This window comes from Lepisosteus platostomus, chromosome 12 (assembly GCF_059453375.1).
Source record: "Lepisosteus platostomus isolate fLepPlt1 chromosome 12, fLepPlt1.hap1, whole genome shotgun sequence".
Classification (NCBI taxonomy): domain Eukaryota; kingdom Metazoa; phylum Chordata; class Actinopteri; order Semionotiformes; family Lepisosteidae; genus Lepisosteus; species Lepisosteus platostomus.
Genome location: NC_142622.1, coordinates 7,600,522 through 7,628,496, shown reverse-complemented (window position 1 = coordinate 7,628,496; position 27,975 = coordinate 7,600,522). Strand labels below are relative to the sequence as shown.

General features: G+C 37.2%; 1 long non-coding RNA gene across 1 annotated transcript; it reads left to right on the top strand.

Moving 5' to 3' along the window:
• Positions 1–18,123: 18,123 nt before the first annotated feature.
• On the top strand, positions 18,124–27,682 carry LOC148650973 (uncharacterized). Its single transcript, XR_015925518.1, has 3 exons — positions 18,124–18,244; positions 20,517–20,612; positions 26,250–27,682. It is a non-coding gene; the product is annotated as an uncharacterized LOC148650973 (long non-coding RNA).
• The last annotated feature ends 293 nt before the right edge of the window (positions 27,683–27,975 follow it).

The following is a 27,975-nucleotide window of genomic DNA, read 5'->3' as shown; positions in this document are numbered from 1 at the left end:
TATGGTATTTTTTATTTCTTTCATGCACTAGATAACAACACCAGTGAGACTGCAGTTGTGGGAATGTCCCAGTAAATCTATGTGGTACAACTATAGCATTTATGAATTCTCTCACAGATATCAGAGTTTGAACTGGCACAAACAGGGCCATAGTTCTTCAAGTGTAGTTCAAACGAGAAATTCTCAAGCAATAACTCAGTTTAAATAGGAATATAAACATGCTGTATACAGCTGTGTTTTACATGGAGAGAATCAATCGATTGCTGTTGTGTTTCCTTGCTACCTATTGTGATCTCATTTGTCAAAGACCTGGATTCAATCTCCACTCGTAAGGAAGTTAACAAAAAAGAAAACTTACAAAGGGAAGAAAGAGCTCAGTGGAGTCTTTGTAAATATGTTTATATTTAACACATAAACTAGAAACTAGCCTTGCTGTATATTCATGCACTCATTGCCAAACTGAAAGCAAACATGCATTTGAATGAGATTTTAAAAATGCTCTTACTGAATAGAAAATATGTTTTCTTTGTATCTATATCTATTTAAATGGAATGCATGGATGCATGTTATTTTATTATTTCTTTGAAAACCAGCAACATTAATACATAATTTATCCATAACTGGATATAGAGTGAATAATTATCCTATCAGAGATTCAAGAGCACTTTAGTATCTGAACATTTTGTTTCTGTTGTATGTGCTGTAATTAAACACAATTAAAAACTGATGTTAAATATAGCATGCTCTTGCTTTGTTTAAATACCGCTGTACATGTGGCAAATTTGTGGAAATAATTAACCTGTTAGCTGATTAAAAGATTAAGGCTCTTAATGCTTTTGTTTTTCAGCAATCATTTCTAGAAAACTTATACAAAACACTATGAAAATAACAGACTGAAATGAAAAACAGTACCATCAAACTCTTCTGATTTAAAACTTTGAGAATGGCAGCCTTTGATTAATAATTTTACGTGTTTGTCATGGTTTTTTGGCCACAGCCCCACTATCCCATTTGCTTTCTTAAAATAACCTACCTGGTTTGAAACTTGTACCTTGAGTTTCAATGCTCTGTTCTGACAACTAGAGATTCTATTGGAGGAGAGAATGTTTGGTGTAGGGGAAGGATGTAGGATATACTGTAGCTCTCCTTCTATTTTATTGGATTGGCAGGGATGAGGCTGCACAAACTCCTAAACATCCACAGCTTTGATAGAAAAAGTGAGCTGAGTTTTGCGCAGCTTCTAAAGTGTAATAAAAGGCCTCCAGTTGAATTCCTTGCAATCCCGCTGCCCAACCTCCTGCTGGTGGATTACTGCCAAAGTTCCATTACAATAACTATGCTGAGTGTTGTGAGATCCACTTTAAGAGATGTTACAATGAATAGGCAGATGCAGAACTGTGCCAATAAAAATGGTCCTTCAGAAAAAATTACTTTTAAGAGGCCAATTCCCCTTATAATGCAGTGTAACGCAGAGCATATGCTTAATTCTTTAGTATAACCATGGTATTCTTATGGAGGATGAAATACTGCAATGCTTTGCGATCTATAGACATGTCTGCATTGTGCTGCTACTCTAGCTCTATGATTGCTGCTGCCTTGTGATATCTTTGGACTAAGCTAATACAGATCAAGCTGGATGTCAGCTCAGAAACCCAATAAACATAACTGAGAGGCAATAAAAACACAAAATAACTATTGGTTCTGATATTCAATTGTTGCATTCTTAATGTCTCTCGCTAAATGTTCTGTGTGAGGCATGGCATGCTTAGCAATCCTATAGAATACAATGAATACAATGAATAAATTGAAAACTGCTGTCAAATACAGCACACACTTACTTTGCTTAACTACTGTTGTACATGTGGCAAATGTGTGGCAATAATTAATCTATTAGGTGATTAAAAGATTAAGGGTTTTAATGCTTTTGTTTTTCAGTCATCATTGAAAGAACAGGTTGATCTCCCAAAAATGTACATAAAAGTTAGATGACAATAAATAATATGAAAGTAAATCAATTTACTGTATAATGTGTGTTCTAATCAGTACAAACATATTTGTCACCGATAACTTGTTTGCTATATGCTTCATATATACAGAATCTATTTTCCATTAGAAGCTGACACAATATTTCTGAACGTTATTGACCGTTATTAAGCGGATTCACCACTTTGGGCAGTGATCACGGAGTAAGAAAATATCGTTTAATGCAGTCTCGAACCCACCACAGCTTCAAGTCCATGAATCAGCAGGAGCAGACGTTTTTCTCCACTTGACTATAATGTTGTCTGTCTGGCCTCCTCTCTGGTGAGCAGGCCTTTGCAATAAAGCCCCACTAATGGCATGTGACAGTTCCACATAACTTCTGACATTAGCTTTTAGCAATCTGATTTTTATAGCTAGCAGCAGATTCACTCAAATAGCTAGCTGTCATCGAGCTCCGGCTGCCCCTTAATGTCTTTATATGAGCGAAAAGGGCTCTGGCCTCCATCCTACACTTTATTATACTTTGCTACAGCATTTTATCACACATTGCCCCTGCATCCCCTCCCCACCAGCTACACTGTCACAGAAATCTTACAAGCTGGTGGCTTTACTGTACGCTGTCATTAATCTTGGCTAGCCAGAAAGAAAGGGGAGTGCAGTGATTTATCACAATTGCCTGAAACGTGGGACTGAGGTGAGAAGTGTTCAGCTGTGTTTACAGCACAGGATTCCTCCACTGCTGTCATCCTGCACAGCGAACAGGCTCTTCTGCTTTTCTCACCAGCTCTTTTAATGGACGTTTTTTAACCGGATCGGTGCCGTTCTCCTTCGCACAGAAAGAAGAAGCAAATGTTTTGATAACAAACTGTATGTGAGAATAATAGAAGTGTCCAAAAGCTGGTGTATAATATGGCAGCAGTTGTTCTCTGTTTCAGTATGCAATCTTATTGTATTTAGATAGCTTTGGATGCCGCCTTTCTCAGTCCTCTTACTCTTTTCCACTGTCAGATTTTACTGGTATTCCTGTTGTCCAGTCTCCTGACAAGTTCACCGTCAGACTGATTGATAAAATCGTGATGAGAAGATGAGAAGTCTTTAGTTTTCTTGGTTAAACAAATCGGTCTGTGGCTTGGCTTTGTGTGTTGGGGCCATTATTCTAGAGTTGTGATTAGGCACTCCGTTGCATAAGACTCTAAAAACGAAGAATTTTTTTCACCCTCTTGAAAACCAGTAGCGATTGTTTTGTACTCAGGGTGTCACTAAAAAGATGTACAGTATTGCTCCTTTAACAAACATCTCAGTTCTGCACTCATCTAACCACAGGATGTTTTCGAAGAAAAGTCATCAGTGAGACAGAGGGAAAAATAACTTTGTGTTGAATAAATAACTTTTTTATTGCTTTATAAAAAAGATGTATGGATGCAGCTATTTCAGAGAGTAAATAGCCTAAGAGCACAATTAAAATAACTGTCGGGATGTCCTCATTTTACTTTTTAAGCATACTGGAATTCAAATACATGTATGCTGGAAATAGAGTTAGAAGTCAGAAGAGTCACAATTACTTACCACAGGATGACATGAGTCTCTATAGACAGCAAAAGGAAACGACTCAAAGTTGATAGTCTGGGGCAAAAAGTAAACGAAAAAAAAAAGATCTGCCTTGAGTGACAGTAATACAATGTGTAAGTTCAGCAGCTGCTGATATTAAAGCACAGGGCAGAGCTGGAACCAGCCATATGGCTAATGCCAAATTAAGGCAGAGCTGTCATGGGCAGGCAAGCACAGAAAGCAGGCAAGAGGAAATTGCCATGAAAGAACAACATGCATCCCGCCATAGAAAAATGAGGACAGAGGCTGTGGGCAAGACACTGTCCACTGACTGACATCTGCACTGATCACTTCCAACATCGGAGCTTGAGCTTTGGCAAATGCAAATTTGATTAGACTGGATGGGTCCATGAGACCCAAACTACAAGCAGAACGAGAGGGGCAAGAGTTGGTGGGAGGGTGGAGGGGCACAGTGTGAAGACATTTGCAGACGACATATAAAATAAATAACGAGCTCAGTAAGTTTGTATAGATCATGCATCATGCCTGCTGGCCTGAGACCTGACATAAAGAGTTCCAAGGTTCCAGTTGCCTCAAAAATCCCAATGAGGTATTATTGTAATTACTGTTAGAAAAACCTAGAAATAAAAATCTTCTTAACTTTGGCTCATCCTTCCTTACTGTATGGTTGCAGCAACACACAGAACTGTTGGTCAGCAAGTTTGTCACTTCCTACAGTACATCCGCTCACAATCCTCACTTTAATGCTAACAGTGTTCTGGATATCTTAACCCAAGTTATTTGCTATTGTCTAAATAATGAAGCATAGTCATGATGAGAAGGCTCTTTTAATTCTTCTTTTAATCAGCCCAAGAAACTGACCAAAAGAAAATATTTTTTTTCTTGTTGAGATATCACTTACATTTCTTCTAAAGTCTAGTAATATGTGCATTGCAAAATAGCACTATAGCCACAGAATACTTTAGCCTTTATATCATAACAGGGGCCTTGCAATACCTCCTAGCCTTGTTCCGTTTGACGTAGTTGAAATTGATGTACATTATTCACATGTTTTAGAATGAATATTTGTAGTATGAATGTTATCATCTTAAATGCACCAACAGAATATGTTTATGGTACTTTGATGAAAGAAGTTAATTTTCAACAAAAACTGCAAATAAAAATCCAAAACTAAAATATGCGGATTAAGTATGCATCCCATTTGTTGTGGCAAACCTAAATTAATGTTCACAAAATTACTTTAATAAGCCACCCAATTAACTGACTGGCCACGTTAAGTGTGTATTAAGAGTGGCTCATATGATTGCAGAATAAATGCCCCTGTCTCTTGATGGTTCGTCAAGAGCAGAAAAAGTCAGGTAGTCTATTTCAAGCAAAGATTCAACCCTGAAGATAAAGGAGCATTCACAAAAAGATTGTGGATAAAAGTTGTGGAAAGGCACGAATCTGGAGAAAGATATAAACATGTTAAAAGCACTAACTAGACTTTTGAACTCAGTGAAGTCAATCATTAAGAAATTGAAGGTGTATCATGGCACCCAGATACAGCCTACATCCAACTGTACCTCTGAGTGTAAAAATGAGCACTCAGTTCAGTCATGGAGGAAACGGGTCAGGAATGCCATTGAAAGGCCAATAACTTTGAAAGAGCTACAGCATACAATGGTTGAGATGAGGGAAAATATACTATACTTCATTCCAGAAATAACTAATTCATTCCAGAAAACGGGCTTGTTTAAGTTGAACAAACCCATCTCATATTCGCCATGTTGAAGTTCAATACTTTATCCTCCTGACAACCAGTTGCATTGAATTTGGTTTGGTGAGCTCATACAATTAAAGACGTACTGTACAATACAGCCATATACCAAAAAGTCAATAACATAATGCATCATCCACCCAACACATTTAAAAACCATCCTAAACACTAAACAGAAAGACATGGATTTTACAAATACTCAAACTGTGGCAAAGGTCTTATGGAAGGATGAGACAAAAGTTTGTGGTCTAAACTAAGCAAAGTGTTACATCTGATGCAAGTCCGACACAGTGCATCAGGCTATTAACATCTTCACTATTGCCTAGCACAGTAGTAGCAGCATTATATTATGAGGCTGGTTCTCATCAGTAGAGACAGGGGAAGCTTATCGAGATTCAGGGGAAATGGATGTACTGTAGCAAAGTATAGACAAATCATAAAGGAAAAGCTGCCTATGTCTGCTAAAGATTTAAAACTGGAACGAAAAGTCACTTTTCAGCATGCTAATGGCCCAAAACACAAGACTAATGCTACACTGGAGTGGCAAGTGAAAGTGAATGTACTGAGTGGCACAGTCAAACACTGACTTGAATCCAACAGACAATCTGTGGGAAGACTTGAAAATTGTTGTCAATCAGCGATCCTCAAAGATCCTGACAGAGCTTGAGCACGCTTCTGAAGAAGAATGGTGGAAAAGTGCACCATCTCAGGGTGAAACATTGGTTGAGACCTGCTCAAAAACATTCAAACGTGCAATTCCTGCCAAAGTGCTTCTACCATTTATTCAGTTTAAAAGTGTTCACACTGCAGATCATTTATAATTCATCCCAAGGGGGCATCATTGGAAGGGGGTGAATACTTTTCCAAGGCACTGTACTGTATGTGCAAACTAAAGAAAAAAAACATCATTACTACAACTAATACAAGATGCTAATAATGCTACACTAATGTGAAAAAAGAAAGTTTTGAGGCTGAAGTTCTATGTTTTCTCATAAATTGGTATACTTTGATTTCAAGGACATCCATCTCTTGTATTCAAATACAATATTTTTTTCTCAGAAGACTTAAATTTTATACGAATGAGTACCAATAAAAATATAGCACTGCCAACAGTAATGGCTGCCTTGTACCTTTCATGTGTGGGTTCATTTTAAAGCAATCCATTTCAAAACAGGGATTTTCTTTGCAATTATGCAATGTGCCATTTACATATGCTAATTAGCATCGTATTAATTATCCCTAAATTGGGTAATTATGCTCTTTCAATTAAAGTATTGTTCATTATACTAAATGCACAGGAAATGTGTTTGAAGTTCCTTTATTTCCATTCAGAGGTATTCAGGAACGAGCGTGTTCAGCTGGGCTCTCTGCCACATTAGAATTAGGCCTAACTGGCATGTTTAATAATTTAGCTGCCCCAGATCATATAAGGAGTGTACCCACAGCTTTCATGATTAGCAAGCATATGGTTTCTTAATGAAGTTAGAGCTTGTAAAAAAGTAATGACAGTGCTGGAGACAACAGTCTTTTCTTCGCTGCCCAGTGAATACACAATCAAAGCCTGTGTGAATTTCCATCAGCATGCCCTTTGGCTGACATATTTACACGGCTTTTAAAAAAACAGAACAAAAATAAGTAATTGGAGTGATGGTAAAAAACAATAAGCACTGGTTCATTTACTGTATAGCTGTCCAACCCTCTTTGCAGCCAATGCCCTTGCTATCATAGTCATCCAACAAAGCATTTGGAGCACTCACTCCTGCACCAGTGAAGCAGCGTTTAAATCACGCGTGCTGGAACTCAGGAGGGTTTTTGTGCTTGCTGTGGTGTTAAGAGACATTTCTTGGAGCAATGCAGCTCTTTGACAAGTGCCAGAGGATCCTTCCTGGCACCTCTAGCAGCACAGCGCCCCCACACTCCAAGCTGACTGATGGGTAGACGGTGTGTGTCCAGTTTATACTCAGCAGGACGGGGGCTCATCACCTGCCTCAGGCTAATTCAGGAAAGCTGGTGTAAAACTACATTAACATCTCCCTCTTCCCCTCACTATCCGTCTGCCCATGTTTCCGCGTCTCTCCCTCCCACCTTCTCGGAGAATAAACGCACACACCAGCTAACGAGGGGGGACGTGTGTTGTCTGGGGAAAAACAAAGAAGGAATTGATGCCTGTACTGAAAATGTGTGTAAATTTACATTTGCCAGTAGATTTCACATTAATGTCACCGTGACACATTAGTTTAGAAAAAGGCTATTTGGCTTCCAAAGCCGTTGTTGCCACGATGACATACTGTCTGAAGATATTAAATAAAATCGATGGGATTCCTTTTCCTCATGTGAAATACTATTCACTTAACCCAAAAGAAGTCAGGATCCTTTTTTTGTATATTAATTCCAATAAGACCAACATCTTATATTTTTACATTTTGTGCTAGGGATGACTCATCTCTGTATTTTTATCTTGGCAGCAGTGTGAAAATAACTGAATAAACCTAAAGAAATGTCCAGGCTCTTTTTTGGTGGTTTCTTCTAGTGTTTCAACCCTGTCCGCGCAGCTGCAAATTATTTCAGAAGGTTTGGATGAGCCATGTACTGTAGCAATCTGTGATTTATTTAATTCTATTTTAATTTCAAATCTTTGAAGCTTTTATTTGTGAATTTTAGTGAAAATGAACATTTTCTGCCCCCTTTCTAAGTATAATGTCAGATCTCAGCAAACCTTTGTTTCTGTCAGAAGAAACCAGCCACATTAAAACTGACCTAAGGAAACAACGGAACTTCTGTAACCTCTAGTAAGAGGTCAGGTATTTTTCTGATATACAGTAGATTGCAAGCCAACATATGTAATATATTAAATAAGTAAAACACCTGTCAAGGAAAAAATGATCCCAAACCATTCCAGTGAAAAAACAAGATTCTGAAGTGTATGACTTTTGAAACCAAAGCCAGATAGAACTGTTCATTGTGTCCACAATTCAGCCTATAAAACAACAAGCAAATGCCAGAAATTAAGTAAGCAATTTTTTGGACCTAAGAGGGATAAAATTACATGACTAATACAAGGTTTGAAACTTGTGATAAAAATGTATTAGATGTTAAATCGTGTTTTCCCCTGGTCTAGGGCACAAGTGAACATTTTATTCGTTCAAAATACCCTTTTAGCACCAGTCATGGTCACCCTCCTTCACTTCGTTCAGTGGTAATTACAAATGGAAGGACTGTACTAATTAAACAATTCCATTTATGGCCAAGTGAATATTGCTCTGGCAGTGCTCTTGGGATTGGACACTCAGACACAGTTTCTTTTCCCAAACAGAGTGAGCCATGGTTACCTTTTTGAAAATAAAGTCGATGGAAACCATTTCTATAGGGAACTGGGACATTTCAATAGAAACCAAAGTGATTTTTATAAGTTTAGAAGCTCCAAGACACAACAGAGCATTTGCCCTTTAAAAGCTGCAACGGTGAAGTGAGGTTGCATCTGCATGCAGACTTTTTTATTCTTGTTCTGTTGCTGTATTTTGCCAGGGTGCTTCTCTACCCATCCTTACTGAAAGAGAGCCAAGCAACGCCGGCATAAATTATAGTTCTCAGGATTTAAATTGCAGACCGTGTATTTCAATCATGAGCTAGGATTAGTACATTTAATGGAGTGAATACGTTAAGTAATTAATTTTGAAAGCTTTAGAAATGATAATGATGGAGTGGAAGGGATAGAGATCAGGCTGATGAGGTGAAGCTGAGATTGGCGAAGTGCTGAAAGACATCAGTGAGGGTGGTGTGACTCCCAGACTCCCAGCTGAGCAAGAGAAGCTCTGACCCATCAGGCTGTTAGAGCACAGCTGTGAGAGGCTGCAGTCGTTCAGAGGGACCCGACAGACTGGGTGCAAACTCCTCTCTGCCACAGCTGACGTGGACCTTTTTGATCATAGGTTCTTCTCACCCCTGGCTTCAGAGATGCCTTAAAATAAACGGAAAGAAAGGACGGAACAAGGGGAATGTTCACGTTTTGTTTATCGTGGCCAGGAGCAGGCCCTCCGCCAGTCCTAGCGGACGACTCTCCTGACCCGCCTTGAGATTTTCCCAGGGTTCGATTTACGACATGAAAAACAGACTCTGAGAACCTGTCAGCCCAGCGGCTCGGACAATAAATCACGAAATTAAAGAAATAAATGTGGTAAGCACAATAATCATCCAAAGTACATTGGTATACTTTATTCCCAATTGCTGAAGTATACTTTAATAAAAACCTAGCCTTTGGCTAGGTATGTTAATTATGCCTTTGTATTCACTGCTTTATTTATGAAACCCATATTTTCCCGACTTTTGACCTTGACACAACCAGAAACAGTGGGTTGTAATGCAGCAATGAGCTCAAAGTTTCATGTGAACAAGCCAGGATGTCAAACATTAATAAGCACACTACAGTGTGATATTACTGGAAGGACACTTCTTTTTACTTGTGCCTTGTCCTTGCACATGTAATATAAAATATACTACATGTACATTATAATATAATTATAAAATAGATATTATTTTTAAACTGATTTATTGTTATGCAACTTTTTAAATGTGAAACATCAACGAAAGTTGTATATTTGGTATAGCTGGCTATATCGTATCGATTGACTTCAATCACAATCAAAGGTTAGAAATACCAGCTGTTTACTCAAAACCCACTAGGGGGAGCTCTGGTATGGCTTTTAAAGATGAGACGTGCGTTTTAAAGCTTATTTTTTAAAATATCTATACAACTGAAAATAAGGATTGGATCTTTAAAAATTCATAAAGATTAAATAATAATTCCTATGAAATATTTATGATACATATAAAGCTTATAGAGACTTCATGTATACCTCACTGAATTTCAACTGTCCTCACAATTTGGAATCATAATGCACCATGGCTGTGTTGCATGAACTGTTTGGGGAAAAGATATTGCCTTTTCTATTGCTTTTATTTATATCTCTTTGTGTGTTTGTGTGTGTGTGCGCGCAAGCTCTTAATATAAAATGAAAACATAGATACATGCCTTTGATTTGTATTTTGAGGGTATTGTTTTTTCACCCGGTTCATTCTGTTTTAAGATAAGAGAATCGATTTTTAAATGAAAGAGATTTAGTTTTATTTCTAACCCCCCCATATTCTTATTTCTGTCCTCACTGGTGTGAAATTCTTAGCTACTCATTGCCTTATTACTTCTTTGTCAATTGTTAGAATAGTTGTTATTTTCTCTTTCAGCAGGAGTTTGTTTCTAAAACACAGTTTTTTTATTTTAATTTTTATCCTTTCCTGCCTGACCTTTTACATCAAGTAAACAAAACAGTAAGATCACGGTGTCGAGTTCTACAGCTGGCTAAAAGCCATATCCTTTAAAACTATCAAAGAAGGTTAGTAAATCCTTCAGAGAACAATTTGTAGCTGTGGATGATTTTCAGGTTTGAAAGGGAAGATCTGTACATCTGCCTTTGTGGTGGAGACAACTAATTGCATTATTATTTTGTTTTCTTACAGTTGCAGAATATTAATTTCACAATACAAATAGGATATTAAGGAGTTTTCATGATACAGTAAATATAATTTATTTGATATATGTATCATTTCTGCAATCTCAGTTATAATTGCTCAATGTACTCTTAAGTTTCAAAGGGAAGATGCATTAAAAATTTCAGGCATATTTTAGTCACCAGGGAGCTTCTTTTTCTGGTATCCATAATGTAGGTGAGGGGGTCATTTCCCCAGGCTAGTTGTTTAAGCTATTCAATTTCCAGGGGAGAACATTGATAATTTGTTTAAAAATATAATTTATAACACATTATTTGAAAGATATATACAGGTATATATAATACAGTTGCAGATATCTTTGATTTTAACTTAAATATATGACATTATTATATATAAAGATATAATATTCCAAGATTTCTGTAATTCTTTGTAGATGTCCTTAACTTTTAAAATAATTTAGAGATATCGCAAAATGATTATTTGGCTTGCTATAGACCCCAGACAAGACACTGAAGACACCAAAGTTAGACTGCAATGTACAGTAATAAAGGAAAAAGATCATCTGTCACTCTTGTTTGTTTTAACATAATTGTGGGTGGAACTTTATTTTATAGTTTTATAGAGTGAGACAATATAGTTTCATTTTTTGTTTGGCACATCATTTAAATAACTTTATGCTGGATTACAGTACATTAAGTACATTGTTGGAGAAAATGTTCTTTAAAATGGTAGCAAAATATTGTTATTCTTTAGTGAATGTAGTTTCGTACAAAACCCTATTACTGTGTTGTCTTTAATGAAAACACAAAAGGCAGCTTCCAGGACTGAAACTCTGGCCTGAGTAAACTGAGTAAGATGTTCATTTTCCACAAAATGTGATTTAAAAATCATGACTAAATGCAGGAGAGCTTTTGACTTGGAAGTGGAACAAGACATATTCCATACATTTTGAATTTTTCCATTTTTAAAACATTTATTAATTCAAGAATTTATGTGGTCATAATATTTAATGAGCTGATGATAACATCTGGGTGCTGACATTCCAATTACCAAGGTGTCAGTTTCATGGTAAGGATTACAAAAAAAAACATTTTTTATCCCAGTTGCAAAATGGTTAAATTCAAACTTTCCCTTTATATTATTGTCTGTTTTATATTTTTATATTATATTTATATTATATTATATATTTATATTATTGTCAAGAGGTACTCCTTGCTTCTATTGTATCATTGAAATATGTGAACTAGGCATAGATTCTGGGATTGCAGAGAATGAAAAAAGACAGGGCTCTTCAGTCACACCTTTCACTTTGTTCATAAATCTTTTTCCATGTCCAGTAGCACAGCAGTGTAGTAAAAGACAGGGGGATTAAGTTATGTAATATTTAATCAAAGGTGAGAAGCAGATTATTAGTTCTAATCCATCAATTGACATCAGGCTGTGTTGCCAGGTGCTGAGTTTTTGTGTCTGGTCTGCTTTAGCCAAATGTCATACATCCATTATAAAATATCATTTTATATGAGCTGGGGGGTCATCAGGAAAGTCGTGATATGTTGTAAAACCTCTCTGTCCTTCATTTCCACCTTGCCAGGATAGTGACAGAGAACAAGTCACTCATTTTTTCATTAGAAGGATCTTTAAAGACCGAGGTTCTTATTCAGTTGCTGTTTTTTCTAGAATGTGATTAGTAATTTACCATGAAAGGAATCGAATTATCTTTCTGTCTAGTTCAGTGATTCCATTTCAGATATCTTCTCAATATCTTCTCAGGAATAAATGTAATCACAAAACAGACTAACATTACTATCTTATTTTTTTAAGCAATGTAAAAGATCACATAACAATTGATTTTCCTTTTATTAGTATACAGTAGGTCCTGTGCAGTCTTTAAAGAACTGGTATCATTATCAAAGATTAAATATGAAATTTGGCAGCCTGGTGGTGCAGTGATGACCATTGTCGCTTTGCAGTTCTGGGGCCCTGGGTTCAGTTCTGGATTTGGGGTGTTATCTGCGTTGAGTTTGTATGTTCTCCCCTTGTTTGTTGGTTTTTGCTGGGTGCTCTGGTTTCTACCCACATTCCAAAGACATACTGGTAGGTTAATTGTCTTCTGGGAAAGCTGTCCCTGTTGTGAGTGTGTGTGAGTTTGTGTCTGTCCGATTGTGATGGACTGGTGTCCTGTCCAGGGTGTATCCTGTCTTGCTCCCGTTGCTGGCCAGGATAGCCTCTGGCTCCCCAGCGACCCTGTATTGGATAAACCAGTTAGAAAATGGATGGATGAAAAGGAATTCTCAGTGGACCTCAGGTCGAGGATCTCTTAAAAATTGTCAATGCTTTACGTTATTGATGAACCAAGCAAATTATGTGTTCAATTAATAGGACTCTATTCCTAGAGGGCCAAAGGGTACTCAGATGTCTAAATGATCTTTTAAACACTAAATCTAACAAACTATCTATTTAATTGATCACAATGGTATTGTTTCCTACCTTTAGAAACTGGCGATTTACTGGTGAAGTACAAAAACCAGCTGGATTGGGGCTCTACAAGGTCTAGGGTTGAAGATTCCTGTATTAGACTATTTGCTGTAAAGTGCAGTAAATTAATATAATAACAACTGCTCACTCAAGGGTTTGCGGTTTGTTTGTTATGTCAGCAGTTTATTCTGTATTAAAGCCTATTTGTACACAGTTTACTCAACAGAACTAAGAGAAGACACATGTACTGTACAGTATTTGAAATTTCGTCGTGTGAGTACTTCAAGCAATTTCAAATTAACAAACCAGAGATGTATGTCCTGCCGATTTCTTAACCATCCTGAACAAATTAAATAAAAAAAAGATCAACCATGAGTAGCCTGCCTCTGCAGGCACCTGACAAGAGTGCAGTTACAGTACTGTATGTCTATTACCTGGGATGGAGAAGCAATGAAATGAATAAAACAACAAATGCAACGATTTTTAATTTTACACTCTATACCACTGATGGGCAACTCCAGGCTTCAACACCCAGAGGCCCCTCTGGTTTCCATTCCAGTTCTGATCTCAATTACTTAATTGAACTAATTATTTGGATGAGAAGTGATGCCACCTGTTTCTCCAGGCCTTAATCAGCTACTGATTGAAAAGTGCCAGTAAAAGCTGCAGGACTCTAGCCCTCGATGCCGGGGGTCTCTGCTTTAGACGGCATCAGATTTGGGTCTGGCTTCATTTGAAACAAAAAGGAAAACCTTTCACTTTGACTTGTAAAATAACATCCCTGCTATGCAGCACTAGTCAGGAAAGAACGTACTGTTGTGTTGGGTCAGCTGTTGCCTGTGATATCCATCACATGCTCTGCTGTTTTGCTTTTTTACAGTTACAGTAACACTAAACTAAGAAAAGCATTAAAGTTTTATTATCATTATCACTTATACAGCTCTAGATTCATTGGAGTTTACACTATATATAAATTACCCTCTTATAGCTAAGTATATTTAAATAGTCAAATATAATAAGACAGAAATACGCTAATAAAAAGGTTACTGAATGAGGAAAATACTGTTCTTTGAGGCTTGAACTGTTTGGATCTCAGAAGCAAAGCAAGGCCAGGCTCATTCAATACTGGGATAGATCTTGCCTGGTCATTAAAGATACCATGGCACTGCATGTAAGAGCAAATGATTTAACTCCGATGTCATTTTGGACTTTCTCAACCTGACCTACTTGAAATCTCCCCTTAATTCAAGCGTTGAAGCACTTTGCACATTTATTTGGTGTTGTGCTTCTTACTAGTGATTTTGCCCTGTGATCTACAGTATGATGAAACTTTGAAAGGGCATCATCAATGCTCTCTTGCTCAGCCATTTAAATAATTCTCTTGACTTCACAGAGCAAGTACAGTGCAGTCAAAATAAAATTTTTATGAAAACATGCTACAGTACCTTTGAAAAAAGCATTTCAAAGCTACTAAAGGGTTTTTAAAACCTTCATGAGTGGCATGCTTTGTAATTCTTTGTCAGTATGTCTTGCTGATAGAGTATCATTAATATAGGCCAGTGTTTTGAGGCATACAAATTTTCCTCACAAAAAATAAAAAGCAAACCATCAGCAAATAGATAAAATTAATTTGCTTAACATCAAAAATTGATGATTAATAGAGTTTATAGATATAAACTATAATATTTTAAATGAAACCATTTAGTCATGCCTACGAACACAATTTTCAATGCCAAAACTGTAAATATCAGATTGGTGTTATACTGTAGCGTTGTTCAGTTGAATTAGAAAGTAAAATAAATACTGAATTCAGCTTTTATATGTTTCTCCTATATGATTAGTAGTAGGATTCATTGTTTCTATACAAAATACAAAATATGGTATAATAATAATAATAAAAAATGTTGTGGCATTGTTGTTTAATTGTATTTCAATACATATGAGATGCAGAAATGAGAAAATGCTCCAACAACTTAATGAAAAGGAGACTTTAGGGAGGCTTGATTTTACAATCCCACAGCATAATTTAGCAAGGACACCAAGCTTACTGCAATTTTGAACAATATCATGCAGTGTTTAATGCTCAAGTAGTCTGGACCATATCTGAAAGTCTCATCTGAAGGACAGTACCTCCTGCAGGATGTTGTCCACGTTCACCACACTGGGGCATTGGTTAGTATTTTGTGCAATTTGATTATAGTTACAGTATGTTGTGTAAATTATCTTCAGTAAAAAGCAGAGAAAAACCTGGATTTGGAATGGCCGACATTTTTTTGTTGTTTTCTTGCAGGAAGCTTCTTTGTCATTGTCAAAAAATGAACATACCTGAGAGTGTATGTATCTGAAATATGAATCACATGGTCAGGCACACTCCAGTGCTCAGGAACAAGGTCAGTGATGTCATCTGGCCAGTGCTACAGAACCACATTGTGGTTAGGCTGCTGAGACAGATGCATTCATGTGTTCATAAATCATTCAGAATTGTGCTTCGGAATGCGAACGTTGCTCATAATTAAAAAAAAGATAATAAAACAAAAGTGGAGCCTGAAACATTTGATTCCTGGCATCTACAAGTCCTTTAAAAAATAATATTTTTTTTCTAGCTCTTGACATAAAGTGTGAGTACTTGTGTTTGGAAAAGAGCCTGTCTGAATTCCATGGTGAAGACTTTAACAAAAAAATAAAGCAAAGAAAGGCATTTGCATGTATTGCATCATTCATTCACATATTCTGGAATGAGCTTCTTTTTTTACACAAAAGCAGGCTTAGTCTGACTCTTCTGACTATTGGTGGCAACTCACAGTGTCACAAGTTTTCATTCCTTCTGGTTAGAGAGGTGATATTACTTGAACTGGAACTCAGAGCTGGGTGATGAAAACTGTTGTCTGGCTTGACCAAACCTCATTCAGCAGGACTTGTGACCCCTACTCTAATTTTTCTACTTATGGCAAGACGGCAGAACAAAGAGTTTGTACTTGATATTCAGTCTGTCTGTCTCCTCAGCAAGGTAAATGATACATGCATAAAATATCGCATTGACATTTATTTTGTGTTGAGGTTTAGTACTTGGGGTGCAGGCCAGTTTTAGATCAGCAGTGTTTACTTTTCTAATTGCTTCATTATTTGAAGTAGAGAAAAATAAAACATTGCTTCACTTAGGGTCATGTCAGACAGACACACAGGATGACCGCAGACATTAACCGCTCAGATCAGCATGTACAGTACTCCCATTGTAAATAAGCTACACCCAAATCACATAGAATTTGAGAGTTTAAGGGATCGTAAAAACCTGCAGAGCACATTGTTTTTTTTTTCAGCTCCCTGAATTATAAAACAGAAGCAGTGTGGAAAAAGAAACCAGCCGCATACAAATGGTTACAAGCATTGCAATGTTTTCTGAAAAGAGACCTGGGGGGAGGACGAGAGGGTGGATAGGGTAGGGAATGCTATGAACACAGAATATCTGGAATTGACAGCAATATCCCCAGCTCTTCCTTTTACAATGGAGGTTACAGGTGATAGATCCAACTCTAATAGACCGAAATTTACAGCAGAGGTTACTATTTACAGAACCATCTTGCCAAGCACATAAATCATCACTTCAGTGCCTCCAATGAATAATTGTACCCCAGAGACTGATTTTGCTGCAGATACCTCCCCACAAACTCTCAGAGCTCCCTGGGGGGACCCAATGTCATTGTGTTGAAGGCATTTTTATTTATTTATTCACTTCTCAAACACTAACAGAATACTTGACAGTTCATAAAAATGGACTCTCCTGAACTGGTAGCGGCTGTGAAAATGTAATGTCCTTGGCTTTTGATGCACTACACAAGAAGCAGTGGGCAGATATGTGTGCAGTGCTGGAGTGAAAATACTCTTATTCTCCTTTGCTTCCAGTCGTGTTCAGGCAATCCTCTAAAGCCTGTCCTGAATAGCTTTCCAGTTCAATGGACGGATTCAGGGAAACAGGTCTTTCTTCACATATTTATTTTGATGTTCTGTAATCTATAAATGCCAATCACCTTTCTCCCTGAGCCATCTTTACTAGCTGTAATGAGTTTAAGAATGGTGTTATAGAGACTCTGTTCAGAGGCATTCAAAATCTCTTATAAGTTTTGGCTGAGACATGCACCTCTCCATATATGGTAAAGCTTGGTCATAGAACCGATGTTTTTATGACTACTTTTGCCAATTACTGTTTATCTGACTGCGGTTAATTACAGGCAAAATTCCTTTCTGATATGTGAAATTATTCAACATTCTAAAACATCTCTATTTATTTTTGGCAAGACTTTGTTGACACTGCTAATTCAGTAGTCATAATGAAGCTTCATTTTTGTAAATGCAAAAGAAGGCGTTTTAATCAAAGGCACTGATTTATATGTTTTGAATCCCTTAATTATAGATTAAAAGAAAAAGGTAAATCTTTGTATTGTATTAATTTAGAAAAATGGTAAGAAAATGAGATAATGCAAGAAAAATGTTTTATTTTTAGATGGTTGTCAACTTTTGTGTTAGACAACTAATTTTTAACTGACCCATTGCTAGCAGATGTCTTGCAAGAACCTTCCTTTTTCATGAAACCATTTGATTGTTTTAAAATGTCAAGTGTTCATGAAGTCACCCTCGGACATTATCAGATTGAATGTAATAATCGCTAATCGTCTGATAGATGCATTAACATTTATGCAAAACAATTAAATCAAAGTTGTTTTTTGTCTTGCCCCAAAAATGGGACATGCAGACTCCCTTAGATACACCCACATACTGTACAGACACACACTCTCCTGCAGTAAAGCCCATTTTTCTGTGTTGTTGTTTTTTTGAGGGCTGTGATTTTAATGTCAATGAGCCAATTAAGCTTAAATGTTCAAGACTAAATTGTGCGTGTGAACGGGCAAGGTGCAGCGATACCAAGAGTGGTGTAGAGAGGGGAGCCGAACCAGTCGACAGGTTTGTTTACTGCAGTTTAACATCATTAATATTTCATTTTGCGATGGTGCTCTTGGAGAGTCTCCCTGAAATCACACGCGCACCTCCTTGATTGCGGTGTTCGTGACAGTGCCGGGGGGCATCTGCATTATTTATTCCAGCCTGTGCCACCTTGGCTGCATTATGGGAATATTTTCAGACAGAATCGCTAATTAGCACATATGTGGAATATTTTCAAAGCAATTGGGAGCTCGCCGCATTATTTTTTAATCTTCATCACGTTTACCTTGAGCACTTCTTCGACACAAATTCGAAACGATACGTCTCAGACACAACAAGAGGTGGTCCTTCTCCGGGATGATTAAACAGCTGGAGAATGTTGACATGCAGCTCAACAAGTTCCATTATACCTGACGTACTGGCGCGCTTGTCTGACGATTCACAATTTAATGACAGATCATGTTTCAGCCAGTTTTGATGTAATTTGTCAGATTGCCAATTTCTGTGTGTGCTGTATGTTTTCTGGCTTGTACATTGTAAAATATTCAGCGCTTTTGTATGTTAATCCCCCACAGTTTGCAAAGGTAACATAACTTTAGGCTAAACACGTATTTTGTTGTCCTGTGAGGTACTTGTTTAATGTTTGGGATGGGTGTGCATTAAATTTAGTTGCAGTCTGATTATTTTTTTAAAAAAGCAATTATATCCCACATGGCCACAGAAAGGAAAACAAAAACCACTTAAATACCGAAAATTGTCCATCCAGTATGTTTTGGTGTCCAGTCTAAATGATCACAGAATTGTGTTTGCACTGTTGATTGACAACCACAGCAACAGAGCTACAGAGTATAAGAAACACAAATTAGCAGAATGCTGTAAGTCAAGGAATTATTTTCAGTCCCAGGCCCTTTTTAAGAAGGGGACTGTGTGTGATAGGACAACTGCACCCCAGCTGTGATGATCAGGCACAGCTGCAGCAGGGCCCCCTCGTTAGCACTGCTCCACTCAGTGCAGCTGTGATTCCATCGATTTAAACCTTTCTCTCGCATCCCAGTAGCCAAGCTCCTCAGCCTGGAGCACAGTTCCCTCTATGAGGTATTTGTTGAGTTAGAGGGTTATTTTAGGCTGTTTTCCTGTTTGTTATTTTTGGTTTCTACTCTTGCTAGACAGGGATCTCTCATGAGCGCGTTGGTTTTTTTTACTTAGTCAAACAATGAAGTGATATGCTAGCACGAGTAGTGTCTCTGGTGTGTCATCTCAATATTCGATAAGCAATCCTTTCCCATTGTGCAGGATCACTCATTCAGTCTGAACCTATGGGAGTATCACCTTAAGGGCAGCTAAAGGCTGTGATGGTGATGGTTCAACAGCAGTAGATGCTAAAGCAAGATCATTGCCTCTTAAAATTGGTAGTAGAGTCGGAATACCCGAAGAATACTTCAGGAGAAATATACACACTGGAGGGGTTAAAATACCCCTGGATCTGTCCAGTGGACAACCTTCAAGCCTGCATTTCTGGCAGCTCTTCTTTGAACTCCTTCAACTGTTACAATGAACTTGAACTTTATTGCCATATGTAACCGGTACTGGTACAATGGAATTCTTACTTACAGAAAGTCTCTTGATTGTAAAAAAAACAAAACAAAGTGCAAACAGTGCATCCAGACAATATACAAACAAACAGTAGACAATGTACAAGTAAACATCTAGATAGTTTGAATGTTAACAATACAGATGTGTAAACAATGACTGGAGATGTGCAATAGATAAGAAATCATAATGAGGTAGATGGTGATGGTGTGGGTGTGGTCCGAGGGGGATGGCTAAATGTTTTCGCCAATCTCACTGCTTGTGGATAGAAGCTATTGAAGAATCTAGTGGTAAGTGTCTGTATGCTCTTATATCTCTTGCCTGAGGGCAGTGGGGTGAAGAGCCCATGCCCGGGGTGGTGACAATACCATTCTTGCTGCATGGTGATGAAAACTGAAAACAGTATTCTAAATTAAATCTTACTTGTTCATTGTAAATTGTGAACATAACATCCCTTTATATACTTTATATAACGTTGTGTTTAGGTTGTGAAGTAGCTTCTAGCTGCCTCCCTGGTTCATTCCTCATACTGTAAGTGATGGGGGCTGTGACAGTACTGATCTTCGGCTACTGCTGTCATTATTTCAGCAAATCAAGTTAACTCCAAAGTACTAAGTACTGCTATCCTTTATATTGTCTTTAGTAGAATTTGACTAAATTACTGAATTCTGTCTGTGCTCTTTGAACTCTGATTTTCTTTCAGTTCTCAGTATGAAACTGAACAATTCTCAGACATGGGAGACAGGTCTGTTGCTCCAGGACACTGCAATGATCTTCCAGACTATATCATATCTTGAAGGTTGGTCAGTACTTTTGTATTTTGTCCTAGAACTCACTTTTATTTCTGCTTAATTTGCTTTTTTAGAATTGAGTATTGATGTTTTTTTTCTGATGGTTTTATTGTAAAATGCCTTAGGATTATGTACCACTTATTTTATATAAAATTAAGATTATTTCTATTATTGTATCATCTGCAACAGTTTTTTAGCTATACCAAAACCTAAAGCGTTGAGTCAGGAAACTGGACTAAAATTGATCCCTGCGCTACTCACTGCTTACATTACAGGTTATGCCCTTTAAGATAGTGCCCTGTTTCGTGTTCATTAAGCAGTTCTGGATCAATGTCCATACATTTCCTTGGATTTCTATGGCTTTTAATTTGAGGATTAACTTCTTATAAGGGACCTTATCAATAACTTTCTGGAACTCTAAGCACAGCACTTTGTGTGATATGCTTTTTTGGCATCAGCTGTCCTTATTGCTGGTTAAGAGAACTCTAGGCAGTTTTCTAAAATGCCCTTGTGTTGCAAGTATTTTTCGATTTTTACTCTAACTGTTGTTTTCATATCTGAATTTTGATTTGCAGTTCTCCAGTCAGTGTTTAAGTACAGTGTGGGTACAGCTCCCAATCTTAGTTACAGTTGAAACTGACCCGGATAACAATCTTCTTTTCTTCAAGTACAGTTACAAAGTACAAAGAGTTTAATAGGAATGAAAGATTCTGAAGACATTGACATGGCCTTGTACACCACTATTATAAAGTCAGTGAAGTTTTGATACGTGCCCTGAAATGCACTATGCATTTCTTTCTTATTTTTTATTTTTTCTTATTTTTATTTTTCTGAATAATAATATGCTAGATAATCATATAAACCTCTCTCCAAATAATTCTACATATAAATTAGTTATTTATGGTTATTCACTGATCATCTTAAGAGCAGAAATGTAATTAAAAAAAGTTATGAGAAGATTATCTGCTATTTTTATTTTATTTCAGTTCAAAATATAGGAAATCCACATTCTCTGCATGAAACATTTCACGCTCAAGTACAAAGAGCTGTTTACATACATGAGACATTGCTTCTCAGTACTGTCCCCCTGGTAATATAGTTGACTTTACTGAGCTTTTGAACTCAGCTTGACACTGGGAGACAGGTCAATGCAATAAAACTTTCGACACAAAGGGATTTTCCTTAATTGGCTTTGGGCTCTTCTAATGAAAGTACCTAGAGACCAATCTGACTTCAAAGTGATGCAAAATCAACTTCCAAATCAATAACGCTTTGACAACCTGACTTTACTCCCACTCGTAAGTTGAAGAAAGTCATTATCTCATAAAACGGCTAAGTCTATTTCATGTGCTCCAACAGAGATATCGTATTAGGATTTACTATCATTATATTCAAATATTGCCCAAAACTTAGGAAATAAATCACCCATTTTTAAAATGATATCAATGTTAAGTATTCATCTTCTGCTCCTTCAAAGAAAAGGTCTTTATCAAGTCAATAAAGGCACATTTGAGTAAAGTTAACATGTTATATACTCAGTAGACTATATACTATATTATGGTAACAAATTAATTTTGACCTTTGGTGAGTTTAATTCTTTTTGGGATTGGGAAAGATCTTTTGAAGCAACATTTAGATCATTTACACCCTCAGACCAGAAATTTAAACTTAGTTTAAAACTTATGATTTTATGCCGTTTTCTATATTTAATTGAAAAAGCACATCATTGGACTGCTTAGAATATGTCCACATAAAGCAGAGCCGTAGCTTTTTCTACTGTTACAGAATGATACAACATTCCAGTCTTGATTATACCACATTAACACGTTAAGTTTATTGACTTGAAGTCTTGTTGGTAATTGATAGGTAATCTTATTGTCTGTTAACCATTATGCAGTCATGCAAAACACATTACCCTGCATTTACCATTAATTGATTGTATCCTTTCACCTTTATTGACAATTCGTATCTTAACTACTGTAGGTAGTAATGGAAAAGACAGCCTCAAGACCTGATATCTTTAATTGATCTGCAATAGCAACACACTACTGTTATATGGTGCTGTAGCCAGACATTTCCTAATATTGTATAGGACTGCTTATTTCTAACACTGCCCTCTTTTATGTTCTGCTCTAGGTAATGACAATGCATTAGACTGTTTTTCATGGACTAAATCACTGCTAAAACTGTGTCAGCCACCTGCATTTTTCTAGTGATGAATAGAGATGTGCAACTAAACTGAATTCTGTGACCGAAACAACTTCCCTAGATATTTTTAGGTTGTATCTACAGTGAACATCTAAGTGAGCTTTAAAAGCGCAGAAGCAGTTTTTGTACTGCTATACTTTGGAAACAAAATGGTACTTCAGTCTTGGAGTTTTTTTTTCCTATATATAAAATCTGCAGAAAGAGAATTTTGATCAAAAAGTCACAAAATTAAAAAAAAAAGAACTGCCAATATTGGCACCTGTGTTTAGAGTCCTGGAACTGCAGTATTAGTGGAGCCCTGTTCAGATAAATGCCTCTCTCAGTCACAGTTATCATCAGCAAATATGTAATAGTGTAGTGTGACAAAATGGAGCTCTGATACTGTGTGCAGAGGTATGCATAAAAAAGCTTGAAAGATCAGTGACTGTGAAATCATTCAAACAGAATCAGAGAGTGTTGTGGTGATGGGGGGGTTGTGATGAATTTTCATCAACCTCTTCCAGCTTTTACTGCAACAGGCATAATGAAGCAATTGGTTGCGCTACTCAGTAATGGCTGGTCATGAATGCTGAGTGGAGGCAGTGAATGTGGGGGGACCATTAGAGTCACAATAGGGTGACAAGGCCTAAACACTCCCTAGAGTTCATGTTGGCTTTATTGCTTCCCTCTGGCAAGGCTGCGGTGTAGCTGGTGGCCAGCTGGGGTCTGCAAGTGTTAGATTCCCCTTGTGTGGGACAGCAAGCAATCCAGCCCCAAAACAGCACCACAGAGCCCCTCCAATACAGCACCTGCTCGGAATTAACTGCTGACTGAAACCACCATGCCGCATTCAGCTGGCATGAAAAGGCAGTTACAAGTTCATTGAAAAGCTGCTTTCAGCTGACGATAGTGAGGATTTGTAGCATATGGGAAGGAAAGGAACTAGCACCGTGCAGATTATAGGAATTAGACTGTGTCTTTAAGAAGGGACGGTTGATTTATTGATTGTGTGCTAAAGCTCTCAAGCACAAGCTGCTCTCTTAGCTGTTGTTACAGTGTTAGATAATGGGTAGTGAATATTTTAGAAGTGAAACGCAATAATTAGAAATGAAAATGTCGCCAGCAACTGAGAATAACTTACTTTTCCTATTTCTTTTCAAAAGTATCTAAGGATTAAATGTTTTTTATATCATAACAAAAATATGCACAAGGCTATGTGACCACTTTAAGGCTGGAATTGTTAAATCTTGCCTGTATCTTGAGTGATTAAATGCCTAGAGGAAACACTGTACCTTTTATATGGTTTTGCTCTTCTTTAACTAAAGCACAGAGAACCCCAACCCACAGATACAGCCCCTTGCAAAGGTATTAAGACCCTCTCTATGCAAATGACAAAATAATACATACCCATTTTTATTTTAATATTTGTAATATTTTACAGACATTTTAAAAGGTCAAAGTGAAGAGTTTCTAAGGGTAAAATAAGATAAAGTAAATGTCATTAAAAACTCAAAAGAAAAAAAAATTAATTACATATTCAGATTTCACAGAACTCCTAGCTCAGAATTTGGTGGAAGTACCTTTTGCTGAAATTACTGTCCCCAGTTTTTTCAGGTGTGTGTATGAATAGGTGTAACTTTGTAACTTGTAACTTTGTCCTGGTACCTTGTTCTACCGAAAGATAAATTATTGTCCCAGTTTCAAGTCCGAAGCAAGTTTTGCTCTTTGATTTGCCAGTACTTTGCTTCTGCTGATGGGACGCAAAACTAAAACATAATGCTGCCACCACCATACTTGACAGTAAGGCTGGTGTCGACTGAATGAGGCACTATTGGGTTTGCATCAGAGGTAAGGCTGTGCATTTAGACCAAACAGTTCCAATTTTAGTTTTGTCTAACCACAAAACTTTTTGCTGGGGCTTCACATGAAAAGACAACAGAAATGCACTCTCTACTCTGAGTTCATCTTTATATTTGTTATGGCAAACTGTTTGGCCAAATATACTTTTTAAATATATCATTTTAAATGCCTTGAATGTATTTATGCAGCAATAAAGTGTATGTACAGGCTTGTAAAAATAGTTGTACTGTTCTAAATAAGTCACATTTTGTGAAATTGTGGTACAACATTTTTTTCCCAGAATGAATCTGGTGAATCAACTATGAATATGACTAAACACAAGGTATTACGTTGATTTCAAGCCCTCAGTCTGGCCTGTACTGTCTATACTTTCCAAGATAATGCCAGTCAATGTCAAAGGGCACATCCTTCCTTCTGGAGGGCTCTAGTTTATCATAGAAGTAAAGCATATGATAGATACTATAGTCTTCTGCCTATGCATTAATTCTTGGCATTAACATTAAAAATGTACATCATTGGAGAACTCTGGAACCTGCAAAGAATAAGTAAAGTGACACCTGAAAATCACTGAACCAACGCACGCAATTCCATAACTAATAATTTATTTGAAAATGTTCTGTTTTCAAAGCTTTTGCATTGCCTTTTATAAGACTTAATGATGCTGTGAATATGCATTTGAACAGACAGAAGTTGTTCCAAAAAATGACATTTTGAATGTCATTGTTTAGAGCAGTAAAGTGAATGTAATAATTCCTCATTAGAAATGCACAGAGTGCCCTGCAATTGCAGCTTTTATTGTGACAAAATAGCCTACAGACAAGGTGCTATTTTTACTGGCGCACAGCATGAACTTGCTAGGCTTACATTTCAGCACTGAGCTCTGCCAACCAAAACACATAAAACCACTGCAAATGCACGTCTAAATTAACAATTATCTCCTTTATAATAGCATTAAAAACCTTCAAGGTAGAATGTGTAATTCAGCACGACAGTCAAAGGTCATAGCAAATGCATACTGGCATTGCATGGCTGTATTTCTGTAAACATTCCACCACTGTGCACCTTCCAAGCAGAGTAATTTCTGAAAGGGAAGGATGGTACTGTTTTAAATGCCTGAGAAAAAAAGAATTTTGAAGCATGTTTTTCATCTCCCGAAAGTTTTACTCATTTCTTCTCTGTCTATGGCAGAAAAACATTGCTTCATTATAGTGCACCAGCATCAGATTTTACTCTTTTTTTTTCCTCATGCAGGGTAAAACAGCAGCAGTCAGGCATCACGGACACACAGGTGTGCAAGTGTAGAGGGTCATTTCTGTAGTCTTGTGAACCTGAAAGGAAAACCAATGCGGATGAATGAGAATGTGCTGGCCCACACGTTCACCACACAAGGGCAACATTATTATTCTTTTTATGGGCTTCTGTTTATGTGGACAGCTTGTGATGTTGTGCAAGGGTTAATATTTCTGTGATGCACACTGCCTCTGCTCTTTAGAGGATTCACCCAATTACCCAGCACACTTGGAACCCATGCCAATTGTTTCATTCTACACCTTTTGCTTGTTAATTAATGATGTTTTTCTCCTCTGTTTCCATTCCAGGCAGACCTCTGAGGCTTTCTTAATGGACATGGTCACCCTTGTCAGAGGTGCCACTGAGGTGCAGTCATGCTGCTCTGGGTTACATGGCAGAGTAATGTCCTTCTGTTTTAGAGGTTCCTCTGCTTAACCATTTTCTGGGTTCAAAGAGAGTGACCCCTGTATTTCCCATTTAATTGCACCTGTATTGGCATGCAGAATGCCATATGACCACTTGGTACTCATAAACAGGCTAACTTGGGTTATTCCTTGCAGGATTTCAGGATTTATCTTCCTGTTTGAGCTCTGGGTTACTGCCACATGACATGGAGGTTAGGCAGGCAGAAGTTCCCTGTGGTTGGAGCTGGTCTCAGGTCAGATGTCACGAAGGCAGACAGCAGGTCAAGCACCTAAGACATTGACAATCCCAATGTGCTTCAGGAAAATGAGAGTGGATTTGGCAAAGCTGAGACAGTGGTTATTGCCCATCCTTGAACGGATTCAGCTAGTACAGTTAGTATAGTTTGTGTTGCTGGCTCCAATGGATAATGTCTATTGGTGTTTTGAAGTAAAAAGCTGGAGAGTCCATAAAGATAAATATTTAAGATTTGGTTTCCAGTTTCTCCTGTTTATCTTTATCTCTGTTATTTTTTCAGTGCAATGCTGCTTCAGATTGAAAAGCCCTCCCAGCTTTTATGGCCACTACAATACCATCTTCTGTAGTTTAATCTTTATTTATGTTTTCAGCTACTAAACAAACCTATAACTAATTATTGTTCCTTTTATTTCAAGTCTCACATCGCCTTGGTCATTAGACCAACACTGAAATCTTAATTATCTGTGACACATTAGGTCAATCACAAACCAAGCGCAGAAATGAAAGTCCCATCAGCTGCAAGGAAGAGAAAAGAACAGTCTAAGCTGTGCAGGGAAAAATCTGTACGTGAACACCACAAGATATAATTCAGTACTCTGGAAACTGTGATTGTCAGTTTCATGAACAAAACAGACAATACCCCAAATAGAAAGTCGTTTAGGAAGACCATTGGAGAAAGCGTGATAAAAGGATTTGCCATTTTGATAGGTGCAATTTCACTTGGCATTTCAATACTCAAAAGAAAGTTTTGCTAATTGACAATGCAAAAGAAATTCAGCTGCCTTTATAAATCTCTTGGATGAAAGCCTATTACGATCATCTGTCTAATGCCTCTATTGAGTCACTCTATAGCAACTTGTCAAGAGGAACAAATTTCTCTGGGTGAAACAGTGGGCAGAGCAATAACAAATTAAATCTTTAGTTTCAGAATGCTGTTATATGGGAAGTGTTTTAAGAGGGGTTTCAAAACATGTTTAAATCATTAATCATAGCTTTCTCTCTTGTTTTTTATTTACTTTGATTTTGAATTTTATATAATTGCAATTTTAAAAAGATAGCGAAGATATTAAGTCACACTGCCTTCTGCTGATTATTTTAAAGAAGATATTGTTAAAGAAGGGGGAAGAGTGAAATATACAATAAAATAAAGCAATAAACTTTCAAACAGCAATGAATTTGAGTTTTTGTGTTTTGTATTAATAAACAGTAAGCAATAATGAGACCAAATACACAGAAAAAGAAAAAAACTCTGAGGCAGTGCACATTGCCTTTGAGCTAGGTTTTATGCCTTACAGTATATATTCTGTAAAATACTGTATGTTGCTAAATGAATTATAAAACTTGCAAGTAACAAGGAATTTCTAAATCACCATT